Genomic DNA, 12612 nt, shown 5'->3' on the forward strand with positions numbered 1-12612 from the left:
TATTTATACAATGTAACATCATATTCAGCTCAAGTAATGATGGCAAAACTTTCATGTATTTATCAGTAATTCTTGCCGGGGTGATAGAGTTCGTTGATATATGTTGACATGTGAATTTTCTTTCGAAAGTTGATGCGGAAGAAAATCTGAAAATTTCAAAGGGGTGAAGGTGATCCCAGGCTTAACTCGAAGACCCCCGTTCACCTTATAAGGCCGTTGCTGGTGAAAATGGAACGAGGCTTTGAGTAATAGGAAGAGGGGAAATAGCAGAAGGGTTCGAAGTTGGAATTTCCTCCCATATCAGAATTCGGTTGTTTTTACGGATAGATTGACTCGTCGAATTCGCATTTTATGTACGCGCACTAATGTAGGGCGAAACTGCTACTTCATGGGCCAAAAGTTCTGGACTGCAAGCCTTTGCTATAGCAATATGGGCCAGGCCCACTGGGCAAGGAAGCCCACAATCATCAAGTTTTCGTTGTAATTCTATTGAACTTCTTCCTCACTTTTGCATTGGATACTAGGCTGGGGTTTGCATTGAATATTAGGGCATGTTTGGTTCACCGGATTAGGTAGGGTACGGATTAACTAATCCGTACGGAATAGAATTTCGGGCGTTTGGTTCAACGGATTGCGGATTGGCTATTCCGAGTCGGGATCCATATCCGGTTTACACACGGAATACGGGAGCCGCCCATCACGGTCCGGATTAGCTTATCCGGATGCGGAGATGGAGGCGAATTGACAAAAATACCCTCATCGTCTTTCGTTAATTACAATGTATGCCATCATATAAAAGCCTCACTTTAGCGATCGGACATTTCCCCCTGGAAGAAAATTGTAAACCCTAGCAGAGCGTGACGACATCCCGATTCGAACCTCCCCTGAGAAGCTCCAGCCGAACCTCCCCGATTCGTGCCATAGCCCAGGTCTCTCTCTCTCTCTCTCTCTCTCTCTCTCTGTGTCTCTATACCCAATCTCTGTTTGTTTGCTTTTGGGTATGTCCCGGTGGAGAACTCGCAGTGTGTGTGTGTGTGTGGGTGGTGTTCTGTTGAACGCTATTGATTTTGCCGTGAATCGATGTAACCTATTAAGCTGCTGATTTTGCCGACCAGCTCCCAAGCCATGATTGTTCTTCTGCTGCCCGTATTGTTTGATGTCTACCTGGTATCTCTTGTGCTTGCTTGTCCTGATAATCGATACTTCAGTTCAGGGACAAGATTTAATTTTTGCTGGAATTGTTCGTTGAGATGTTTCTTCAGTGTTTCAAGTTAGGAAAAAAATTTTGCCCTGCATGTCTAACCAATGAAATAAGTTTTTGCAATTAACAGACCAAAGGGGGGGCAGTTGAAGCTGATGAGCAAGACCTGCATTAAAAATGACAGTAAACGGCAAAAAGATTACATGTCTACAGGGTACTTGCATTAGAGATTTAGGATGAATAACTGTGTTGTATAGGTTGGCCCAAAGAAAAAAAAATTGTGTTGTATAGGGCGAGATCATAAATTTACTAAAAGTTAGAGCGACTTGTGATCTTTGTGGCTTTTTTCATTTGAATTGTTTGGACATGTGGTCAGCCGTATGGATTGTGGAATGTTCCTAATATTCAATCTTGATGTTGATATTCAGAATAACTGTAGATTACGCATGAAATTTGGCTTCATAGCAACCTTTATAATCAGTACAAGAATGTCATTGCATTCTCTAATTTGTCTTAGCTCTCTGTTCTTCTCTGTATGATAATATATATATATATATAGGAACCCAAAAAGTAGCGTAGCATGGGAGGGAAATAATGCAAACACCAGACACAGAAGCAAACGAGAGAATTAAATACGAAATTAATAGGAGGATGTGTTTACTGCTGCAACTGCAATGGAAATTTGCATAGTTATAGGGGAAATGAGGAACTTGTAGACATGTCCTTGTGTACTGTCCTTGTCAATTTTACATTCCAAGCTTCTTAGTAGTGACAATGCAGTATGTTGCAGCCAATCTAATGGATTACTGCCGTCGTCGGCTTCAGTATTGAGCGACAGCAGGCCTTGATCCAACTTTTCATCTAAATCCTCAATGTAAAGCGGCTCCGCAGCATATCAAAATTAATTCAACGGATTGAGTCGAAATTGAGCTTCTGATTTCAAATCCATACGAGGACCGGAGGAACAGAGAGTTACCTTTCGAATGGGTGAACCAAACGAAGACATCATCGCAGAGCTTATTCGCTATGTCTCGAGAGTTGCGGCTGCCCCACTCGTTCTCGACGGCCATCTGGAGGGCGGACCACCTGGAGAGAACCATGTTTATGCCTTCCCTGAGCATCGGCAACGCTTCCGAAGACAAAGGCTTTGGCAGCTCCATCAGGTATAGTCGGTCCGCCGTCTGCTGTTCTCTGCTGGTGGTTGTCTCTGCACGAGTCTTCCCGGAACTGACGGTCTCTGCTCCCCCCAGCATGGCGGAAGGGCTTGACCGGAGCATGGGGAAGAGCCCCCGAGGTGAAATGAGCGCTAGGGTTTCTCGACGGAGGGGAGAAAAATTGTATTTATATGAAGGGCATTTTTGTCTTTTTATCCTATTCCTGTTCTTTCTATTCCTTATTCAACCCAACCAAACATCAGAATTATAATTCTATTCCCTGTCTATTCCCTCCAACCAAACACAAAAATTTCATCAGAATTTTCATTCTATTCCCTGTCTATTCTAATCCCAGTCTATTCTATTCCCTGTCTATTCTAATCCTGCGAACCGAACGTGCCCTTAGGCTCTGCACGTGATTTTGCCGTTTATTTTGACGGAAATATTAACAGCGGGAGGCACGCTTTCCCTGCGTCACATTTGAGGGGGCAAATGTGCCCAAAAAATAGTTTAGGGGGCAAGCGGGATGCGAGCCTATAGTTTAAGGGGTTCAAAGGTAATTTTCCCCTTTTTAGAATGAAAAATATAAATATATCGTGAGCCGAAAACAAAAATATTATAACGAAGTTTTTCATCTCGAGATAATACACCACTTGCATATCTCAATTTTATTTGTTCCAGTGTGAATTTCTTAGTATTTCACATATTAGCATACTTAATTGAAATATCAGAATAGTTGAAAAATAGAGAGGAGAATATAGAGCATGAAACATCTAAACAAATATAATGAGGAAATTAAAGAAGAGTATGTGGGAAGAAAAAACGAACCTGGGAATCTAGATCTTAAGATGCTCTACGTGATCTTTCTAGAGAGAAATTCGCTCAAACTAAAGTTTTACTATCGGGTTAGGAAACGACTCTCTAAAAACATTGAAACCTTAATTTATGAGTTGTGTGATCAGTAATATCGAGAAACTTTCTTATTTCTTATTTGAACTTTTGACATGATTTTGAAATAATAACTCCTAACACGTAGGGTACTCTACTTATATAATGTTAAAGGCGCTATTGAAGAACATTACCAAAAAAATGTGTCTCGACAAGGCTCTCTCTTTGTAAAGGACATATACTTACCAGATACACTTGCACTCATTAATTCAATGTATTCTGTAAATAGTTCACACACTCTCGAATCCAACTTTGTGCTAGTAATAGTAGTAGTAGTAAAGTAGCAGCCATGCAGCCGCAGCAGAAGCAGTAACTGTAGCTTAATTTATATAACTCTCCCAAAAATAACTTAATTTATTTATGTATATCCATATATAACTATATATGTAAGATCCATTAATTTGACTGTCTTAGTTAGCCCAAAATTTGACAGTGGACCCTCTAAAAACTCTAGGACCAAACTGATGGAATTGGACAAAGATGGAGGCCCTTATCAGGAACATATATCAGATATCAGAGAATAGTTTATGGCACATCCTTATCGAAGCAATACCTCTTTAAAGCTTCTCAGGGGCTTTAAATGCTGGCGCAGGTAGAGAGAGAGAAGAGAGCAGAAGATGCCAACCGAAAGAGCTAAATGCAAAGGACACATGAGGGGGATTACAGTGAGGGAATGAAGGGGAGATGATGTCAAATAGAAAAGGGCGACAATGCAATAAAAGACATGGAAAGGTTAAACCACAAAAGTGCAAAAGCCATGAAAAAAACCTATTCTGGAATGGGTGAGAATCCCAAATTCCAAATGGAAACCTAAAAGTTGACAACATTATGGCATTCAACAGAAGGTGTCTCAGATTATGGTGTTTAGTACAATATTAAGAATAGGCCATAATTTAGGGGTAGGGGAGCCTTTTCAATTTTCAGCCACTGCTGGAGCTCTCTTGAGCTGGCCCATAAGAAAAAATAACAATAAAAGAAAAGCACTAAGCAAAGGTAGATTGATTTTATGATTCGATCGATGTTCTCTCATAAATAAGATTTTGAGTTTGAGTCTTGTGATTACAGAAATTGGACCGATCTGGCTCAACCAAAAATTAGTCTCGAGGCTCATTGTATTTTTAAATAGCAGGTGGTGCACACTGAAAAAAAAAAAAAAGATAATCATTCCTTATAACCCATATCATCGCCGCACTGTGTCGATACCAATAATATCGACATAATTAAACTTGTCTGGGCGCTTAACTATAAATCCACAAACTCAGGGGCACAAATGATGTCCTCAATGCAATATTATGCTTCAGCTTACCTATAAAAAAAAATTATGGTGCTGAACATATATATATATATATATATATATGGAAATTGAATGCAATAGCTACGAAGGAGTTAATTATAAACATTATCTTTTGGTAGATAATTCTAAAAAATATTTATAAATAGCATATTTATAGAATTTCATTCGCGTCTCTCTTTTCTTTTCGATTATGAATGAGATGCATGAATTTTGAAGAGAATGGACAGGAACGTCTTTACATTAGGACTATCAAATTTTGGTCAACCAGAAGTTCTGAATATTGTTAAAAATCCGAAAGATACTTCACATGTATAGAGCTGTGTCAATTCTTTTCTTTTTTATAGTCTACATTCCTCGTATCCAGATATCATATAGGTCTTTACTAGTCCAAATTTGAGCCAGGGCAATTAATAAAACTCTCATAATCGTGAATTTTATCTATTTACAAGATTCAAATTTAAGATTTTACTTAAGAGAAATAGATGTCAAATTACTTGAACTAATCCGTTGGTTTAAAGCAATGTCAATTCCTAAAATGTGGCAACGTAGCTTTGCTACTAGTTACTATCGGCGAAAGAAAATGCTATCGCGATTCCCATGTATGATATATATTTGCTTTCTCTCAGAAACGAGGAAAAAAGAACAGTTCTTCGATCTTTAACTCTCTTTTTTTGGCATAATGACCCAAAAAATCACAAATTTTCACTTCTAAACCCTGTGTTTGAAATCTGTGTTTCGATATAAGATATAACCTTTAATTGAAAAACTTACACCCGAAGTCCAAATGTTGACACGACAATTGTTTCACTACGTATTTAAATTATTCTTTAATCACAGACAAACCACTTACGCATGTCCTGAATCTTAACCCTATTGCCAAATGGGTGCGTTTGAGACATGAAATGGGTCAAGTGAGGGTACCCTTTTTTAATCTTTATTTAATTAATTTGTCGTATCATTCGAAAGAAAAAAAAAATTGGTAACTGAGGTACGCGTACGATGGTAGGATTTTCGGGGAAATTAATTCACAAGATTGCATCAAAATTGATACCGGAGATCAAAATGGTACGATTTATTATTATCAAATTAAAGGTGGCAAAGGAAATTGTCCTTCATCACAAACGTCAACGATGTATGTGACTAACACCGTGGCGTGATTCCCGGCTGAGCTCCCTCTCCTCGTATTCTCTCTCTTTCCTCTCATAATTATATTTGTTTGCGGATCTTATTTATTACACGTACTTATAATGAAATAATTATTACTCGTTGTATTTTTTTTTTGAATTAATAATTAAAGCATAAAGGGGCCCCAAGAGCTATTGCCTAATTTCTAGAGCTGAACAACATATTTGAAGGTATATAGTAAGTAATTGTCGTTCATGTTATACGGCTGAGATCATTATTTTATATAGTATATCAATGTAATTGATGATTGGCAATATATTTTCTTTTTTATTTTTTTTCTCTTACAGATGAAGGTCATGAATCCAAAAAGGGACATATATGGGAATAAAATCAAAGGGCACAAAAAATTCCGCGGATAAAAATCAAAATCAAGACCTCTTAGCCCCATCATTGTAGATCATATTATGCCGACAATTGCTACATAAGCAAAAGTAGAGGTCGTGAATTTTCAATTTTAAAAGGTATTACTTTCTTTCCCCCCAATTACATGGACGGTTTGTGACATTCACCCCTATATTTACTATCTCTACGGGTAGAAAATATCACTGTTTTTTGCCAAATAACATGGATGTACACCCCAGAAAAACCAATGTTGAAACGAATATAGCAACTACTCAAGATTAATATCTATTAGTAGATATCATACTCACTTAAGAAATAAAGAAAAACGTAGCAAATAAAAGAAATTATACTGTACACCGAAAAAGAAATTAAAAGAAATTATACTCATAATAAACAACTTCTTTTTTTCGGTGTGTTAACTAATTATATTTATTTGTTTTTCATTTTTCAGTATAATTCGGGGTTAAAGCCCCTTTATTTCCCAGTTTATGACAAAATAAAAAGGTGTAGTTTTCTACCAATAAAAGTACGACTTGGTTCCCTCAAGGAAATTCAAAACATGGATGGACGTCCGAAAGTTCATTATTTCAATACAAACATGGGGAAATCAATAGAGATAAATGAATTGAGAGCTGGAACTTCAGTAATGCAATTGAAGAGAAAACAAGCGAAAATATTTTCAAGCGAAGCAGTTGAATTGTAAACTTGGGCAAATCCTTTCAAATAAAGTCACGCTATATAGTTGAATTTCGACTAGACATTGTTACTAGATGCGCTACATCTACTTAATCTTGTCATTTCACCTCTCTCAAACTAAAATTTAATATTTAATTACATGCATCAGAGGTAGAAAGATTTTAGCTCACTTTGGTTTTCTTGGAGCTGTAAATAGAATGTCGCATCGTGATATGCATAATTATGTGCATTGAGACCAGTAAGTCATTCGGGATTTTTCTTGTTAAGCTGTCTTGATGAACATAGAATGGTTCTAATTGAGTTCAAGAGATCTACTGATTGTATAGTCACAAGTTGTGATTGAAAAAGACTATTAGAATTAGTTTCAACTATTTGGTGACACTATTGCGGCTCCATTAGATTATACTATGAAAATGCAAAAATGATAGCTTAATTTGCAAAATTGGGATAGTTTCTGACCTCTATATAATTAACATGAAACATAAGAAGCGAGAACATTTTACCAAATAAGAGGCCAAAATATACGAAGAAACTTCAACCATGTAACCTTTTCATGAGCGAAACCTACTCTAATTAATACGAACAAACTGTGTTACGTTACATGTGTGGTGTCTCTGGTAATGATCATCGATCATTTCATTATCTCCACAACTTCAGCATTCGCATATGGACAGGCCTTTAGCCTAGTTGTTTGAATATATTTTACTTACAGTCGCAAATAGACGCGCAAGCAATTGCATTTATATATTTTAATTAATTTTTCGTGAAATATATTTTAGTAATGCAGTGGAATATTGATGTTGGAGATCATATTAAACGGTTTTTCAAATTAGTCGTGTAGTCTGCAAGTTGTGCGAGTGTGTATATATACAATAAGAAATTCAACATAATTATGTATAAGTTAATCTAGAAGTGATGGTGGTGTGGCCATACGGGACAATGCCATAATTATGTACAAGTTAAATTAATTGTGGAAGAATAAATGAGAGAGTAACTGGAGGATTCCGAGAGTTAAAGAAGACTTAATAGTAGAGAAGATAAATTTAATAAGATAAATAGCTTATGTGGCAGCTTCTCGTTCAGCGAAAAATTTAGTTAAATTAATTGTGAAAGAATAAATGAGAGAGTACCCGGAGGAATCCGAGAGTCAAAGACGACTTAATAGTAGAGGAGATACGTAAGATAAATAGCTTATGTGGCAGCTCATCATCAACCGAAGAAATTTACGTGGCAGCTTCTCCACAAATGAAGAAAAAGCTATCGTGAAAGTACTTTGAATTACTTTTTATATATATTTTAAATAATTGGTCTATATCATTCAATTGCTTAATCTGGCAAGTCCACTAGTTATTCTAAATCGTACATCCTTGTTAAAAAGTGGGTTTTATAAGTGAAAATATACTTTCTCGTACTGAGATTTGTATTGACAGCAAAGAGAAAAGAACAATACAAAAGACCGAAGCCGAAGCCCGGCACTGTTTGAGCTGCCTAATTCGGCAGTTTTGTAAACAAAACAAAGATAATGACCACTTTATTATACAAAGAGGAGTCGGTGAAATTTTCATCTGAAAAGTTTCGGAGGAAAACCATTTTCTCATAATTAATACTTGGTACAACCCACGTGTTACCAGGCACGTAAATGAATCAACAAAAGTATAATATTTTCAATATGTATCGAAAAGTTTTTAAGAAGACCATTTTATTTTTAAGAGAATTTAATTATATTTTATTCGTAATTTACAATGTAACAATAAGTACAATTTATATATACAATACCTGATAACTGATTAATCAATTAATTTTGAAGAAATTCATAATATAATTTATCACATTATATTTGATAATGCAAAAGATTCAGTGAAAAGAATATAATTGTCAATATGTTCTATTTTATATGCTTATTTGTTACCACATATAAAAATAAAATGCTTCAAGTATTAGAGATGTAAACAAAAGTCAAATTTTATCAAGCGTGAAATTACATATTTTTTAAAAATCAATATTTCTATATATCTAAATTATAAAAAATAAATTTATTTTTTTGTCAAAAAGCATATAGGTGCTAATAGTTGTTTTTTTTAATATCAAATGTTCCAATTTCAGAAATATTAGTAATTATTCCACACGGCAAAACTTGGGAATCCCGGGAATAATCCACAAAGATTGTAATCCTCCGGTTTATTCACTATGAAATGGAGCTCGTGTCATTTTCACTATAATTAATTACCCACGCTTTGCATGGTGACTCTTTCTCAAATTTAGTATCACAAGAATAAATAATTAGCACATATGGCAATATACAAATGAATATAATTGAACAAAGATGCTAAAATTATGTATTCTATTGAACGTACACAATTAACATATTGTGAACGCGAGTAAAAAAAAAAGATATGACAATGGAAAGTAAATATGTATGATAATCTTATGAAAATGAAAACCTATATAGTAAGAAATAATAAATCTGTAATATATATATATATATATATATATATAAGTAGGCACATACTAAGAGTGAACGATATTACATAGAGATTATAACATAGGAAAAACAAAAAAGATAGTAAAAAGATAAAGTATTCATTTATCCTATTTATAGGATATTTAGCATATACAACTTAAATATATCACATATATGGAGAAATCATTTCACTTATTAAAAAACTTTTAAGTTTTCCAAATATTCTTTTTTTAATATATTATTATATACAAAGAATGTAGACAAATAGTCGAAATAAGTTGAATTTAAAGCAAATGAAATGTAGTAATAATTCATCTAACCGGAATTGAAGAGTCAATAGACGTGGAGTTGATAGTTTGTGATTTGGCTAACCATGTCTTTGCTTGCTAGCTTTTATTATAATTGAGGAAAAAAGATATTTTTGATCTTATAAGTTTGGCCTTCAATAAATTTTGGTCCTATAAGTTTCAAAAATATTGATAGTCGACCGTAACGGGGCCGCTGATGTGGACTTGACGTCATTAATTTTATTCTCGTGTTAATTTCTTATTGGTTGAAAAATTAAAATTTTTTAAAAATAATAAATAGATAAATAGATAAATAATTAAATAATTAAAAAAAAGGAAGGGGACTAGATCAGAGACTCTCCTTCTGGCCACCCCTCCCTTCCGAGGACCTCGTGCATCAACTGTGCAATTTTGGTACTATAAATTTGGTTTTCAGTCAATTTAGTCCTATAATTTTTTAAATTTTATTTATTTATTTATTTTTCTTTTAAATTTTTAATTTTTTAGCCAATTAGAAATTGACACGTGGACAAAATTAATAGCTTCAAGTTATATCAGTAGCTCCGTTATGATCGGTTACGAAATAGACCAAAAGTGTCTTTACAAATAAATATGACTGATTCGACTCTTTCAAAATTTATAGGACCAAAACTGATTGAAGGCTAAACTTATAAAATCAAAATTGTATTTTTTTTCTTATAATTGATTTGTATCGTGTTCCTAAAGTGGGTAAGATTACGGCTTCTTGATCACAATTCGAATTTTTTCCTAGAAAACTCTGTCATATTTTCTATTAACTAACTAGTAGAACCAAGTTATAATTTTAAAATTAGCTAGTTCATCTTCATCCCAATAACTGTAATAATTATATTTTCAAATGTTGACTTTTATTATGACCACTAAGTGTGTTTTCAATAAATTTCGAAAGTAAAGACCGCTCTTTCAAACACAATTTTTCATTTGAGCCACGTTCTCGTGGTTCGTATGTAGGGACTCCTGGTTGAGTTTAATCTTGTAATCGCCTCTTGATTTCAATTGGACTCAATAACCTTCAAAGTTTGTTCACCACTCATTAGACCCTAAAAGACCAAAAAATAAGAAAAAAAATCAACCAGTTGTTTTTTTTTAATCAATAAAATCATCTAGTTATTAGTTGATTGCAAGGTAGTATCAGCTCCAATAATATGGAGAATATATGTTCTAATTTTGGAAAGCATATTAGGAAGAGTAATGCCGTCATTGGAATTGTAAGAACAATCCATCTCGATAATTTTTTCAGTAATTTTTTTCACGATTTTTCATTATAATAAAGGTTCATGAATTTAATAAATTGAAATATATAAAAATTTTAATAGTCAATAAAGGGATACGATTAATATGATTACAAATATCAAACTTTGTGAAGATGGGCGCTGTGTTGCGCTACAGTTTCTTTCAATTTTTTTCACGATTAAAAAGAGTTGGTTTTAAAAAAATATTTTGACTGTTGACTTGACTAGATATATATATATATATATATAAAACACGGAAGAATTTTAAAAAATAAAAGATTTTTAACTAGTCATATTTAAATCACGTGGGGTACCCGGAAGCAATGGGTCCTTTGTCTGTCTCCATCGGTATATATCAAATCAAACCTTCATCAGTCATCTCTCTCTCCCTCCATCCCTCTCTCTTCCCCACACTCTCTAACTCACTCTCTCTCTCCCCTCCTCCAAAAACCAGAACAGCCATCAATGGCTCAATCCTCGTCATAGCCTCTAGAGCGAGAGACAGTGAAAGGGGAGAAAAAGGAGGGAGGACTACCCTGCCCTTATAAAAACCATCAAGTGGCTGGTCGGAAACAATGTCGTCCGCCGGCTGTGGCAGCGGCAGGTTCGCCTCCTCCGCCGCTTCTTTTGTGGCCCTGCTCCAGCTTCTGGTCGTCCTCGTTTCCCTGCTTCAAATCTGGGTCTTAATCTGCTGCGACTGCAGAGCTGCCGCGATCCGCCTTCCCCCACCGAGAACCGCCGTGAGCCCGCCGCCACCCGGTGACCGCAAAGCAGAGCTCCTGCATCATAAGTACTTCGGAAACGATAGCAATGGCTTCGGTTTCCATCAGAAGGGGCTCGAAGATGGCAAACGGAGAGTGCCCAGCTGCCCGGATCCTCTCCACAATTAGTCCTTTCTTTTTTTAATATTTTTATAATATTTTTTTTTCCAAATTTTGGATTTTTGTTGTTCCTAATATTATGCATATATAGCCCAAAATACCCTCGATTTTCTCATCGTCGAGCCCGGGGGAGAGCTCCATGGCTACTGAGAAAGCAGGGGGGAAACCGGGGGTATTTTGGTTATCTGCTTGCAGGCTTCTGATGAGTGACATTATCGTGTATAGAAAAAAAAAAATCAAGTTGAGAGATTTTGGCTCCATATATTGATTGAAACTGCAAAAACTCCTCCATATTTTTGGCTCTGCAATGCCCTCTCTGTGGAGGATTATATTGGTAGTGGCAGAAATGTAATTACAAGAGTTGGAGATTGCCTTCAGTAATATTTCCTTCTTTTTCTGAATTTATTTTGGTGAAAGAATAATTGGGAGAAAGATGTCTAAGGTGTGTTTGCTTCGGATTCGCTGATGCATGGTATCTTTTTTTTTAATATAAATTTTTGGTGTGCACTGAAGGGTGATATCCGTGGGTTCGGATTCGATTCTCAACCAAAGTTTCGTGTGTTCATCTATTACTTTTTCCTGGTACTTTTCTAGTTTCATGACTCTTCTTTGTACTCTGAAGAAAAAGATAAATTATTCTTACACTTTCAAATTGGAGTACGAAGTTCAATAGTTAATGAATGAAGCATGATACAGTGACATAAGTTATCGGCTCAGAATAATAAAATTTCGATTTCGATTTTCGCGAATTTTCGTGTCATTTTAAATAGTTTTTGCTATTCTTATCCCGGAAAAAAAAATCGAAGTTAATAAGTTTGTTCTGTCATAAAAATATAGTCCACTCCACTCTTAGAAGATTATTATAATAATTTCTTTGTGCTCCTTTTGTTTT

General features: G+C 35.1%; 1 long non-coding RNA gene across 1 annotated transcript; it reads left to right on the plus strand.

Annotated features, from left to right (window-relative positions):
* Positions 1-800: 800 nt before the first annotated feature.
* On the plus strand, positions 801-2698 carry LOC116202011. Its single transcript, XR_004155970.1, has 2 exons — positions 801-929; positions 1992-2698. It is a non-coding gene; the product is annotated as an uncharacterized LOC116202011 (long non-coding RNA).
* Positions 2699-12612: the final 9914 nt, after the last annotated feature.

This window comes from Punica granatum, chromosome 3 (assembly GCF_007655135.1).
Source record: "Punica granatum isolate Tunisia-2019 chromosome 3, ASM765513v2, whole genome shotgun sequence".
In the NCBI taxonomy this organism is placed as follows: domain Eukaryota; kingdom Viridiplantae; phylum Streptophyta; class Magnoliopsida; order Myrtales; family Lythraceae; genus Punica; species Punica granatum.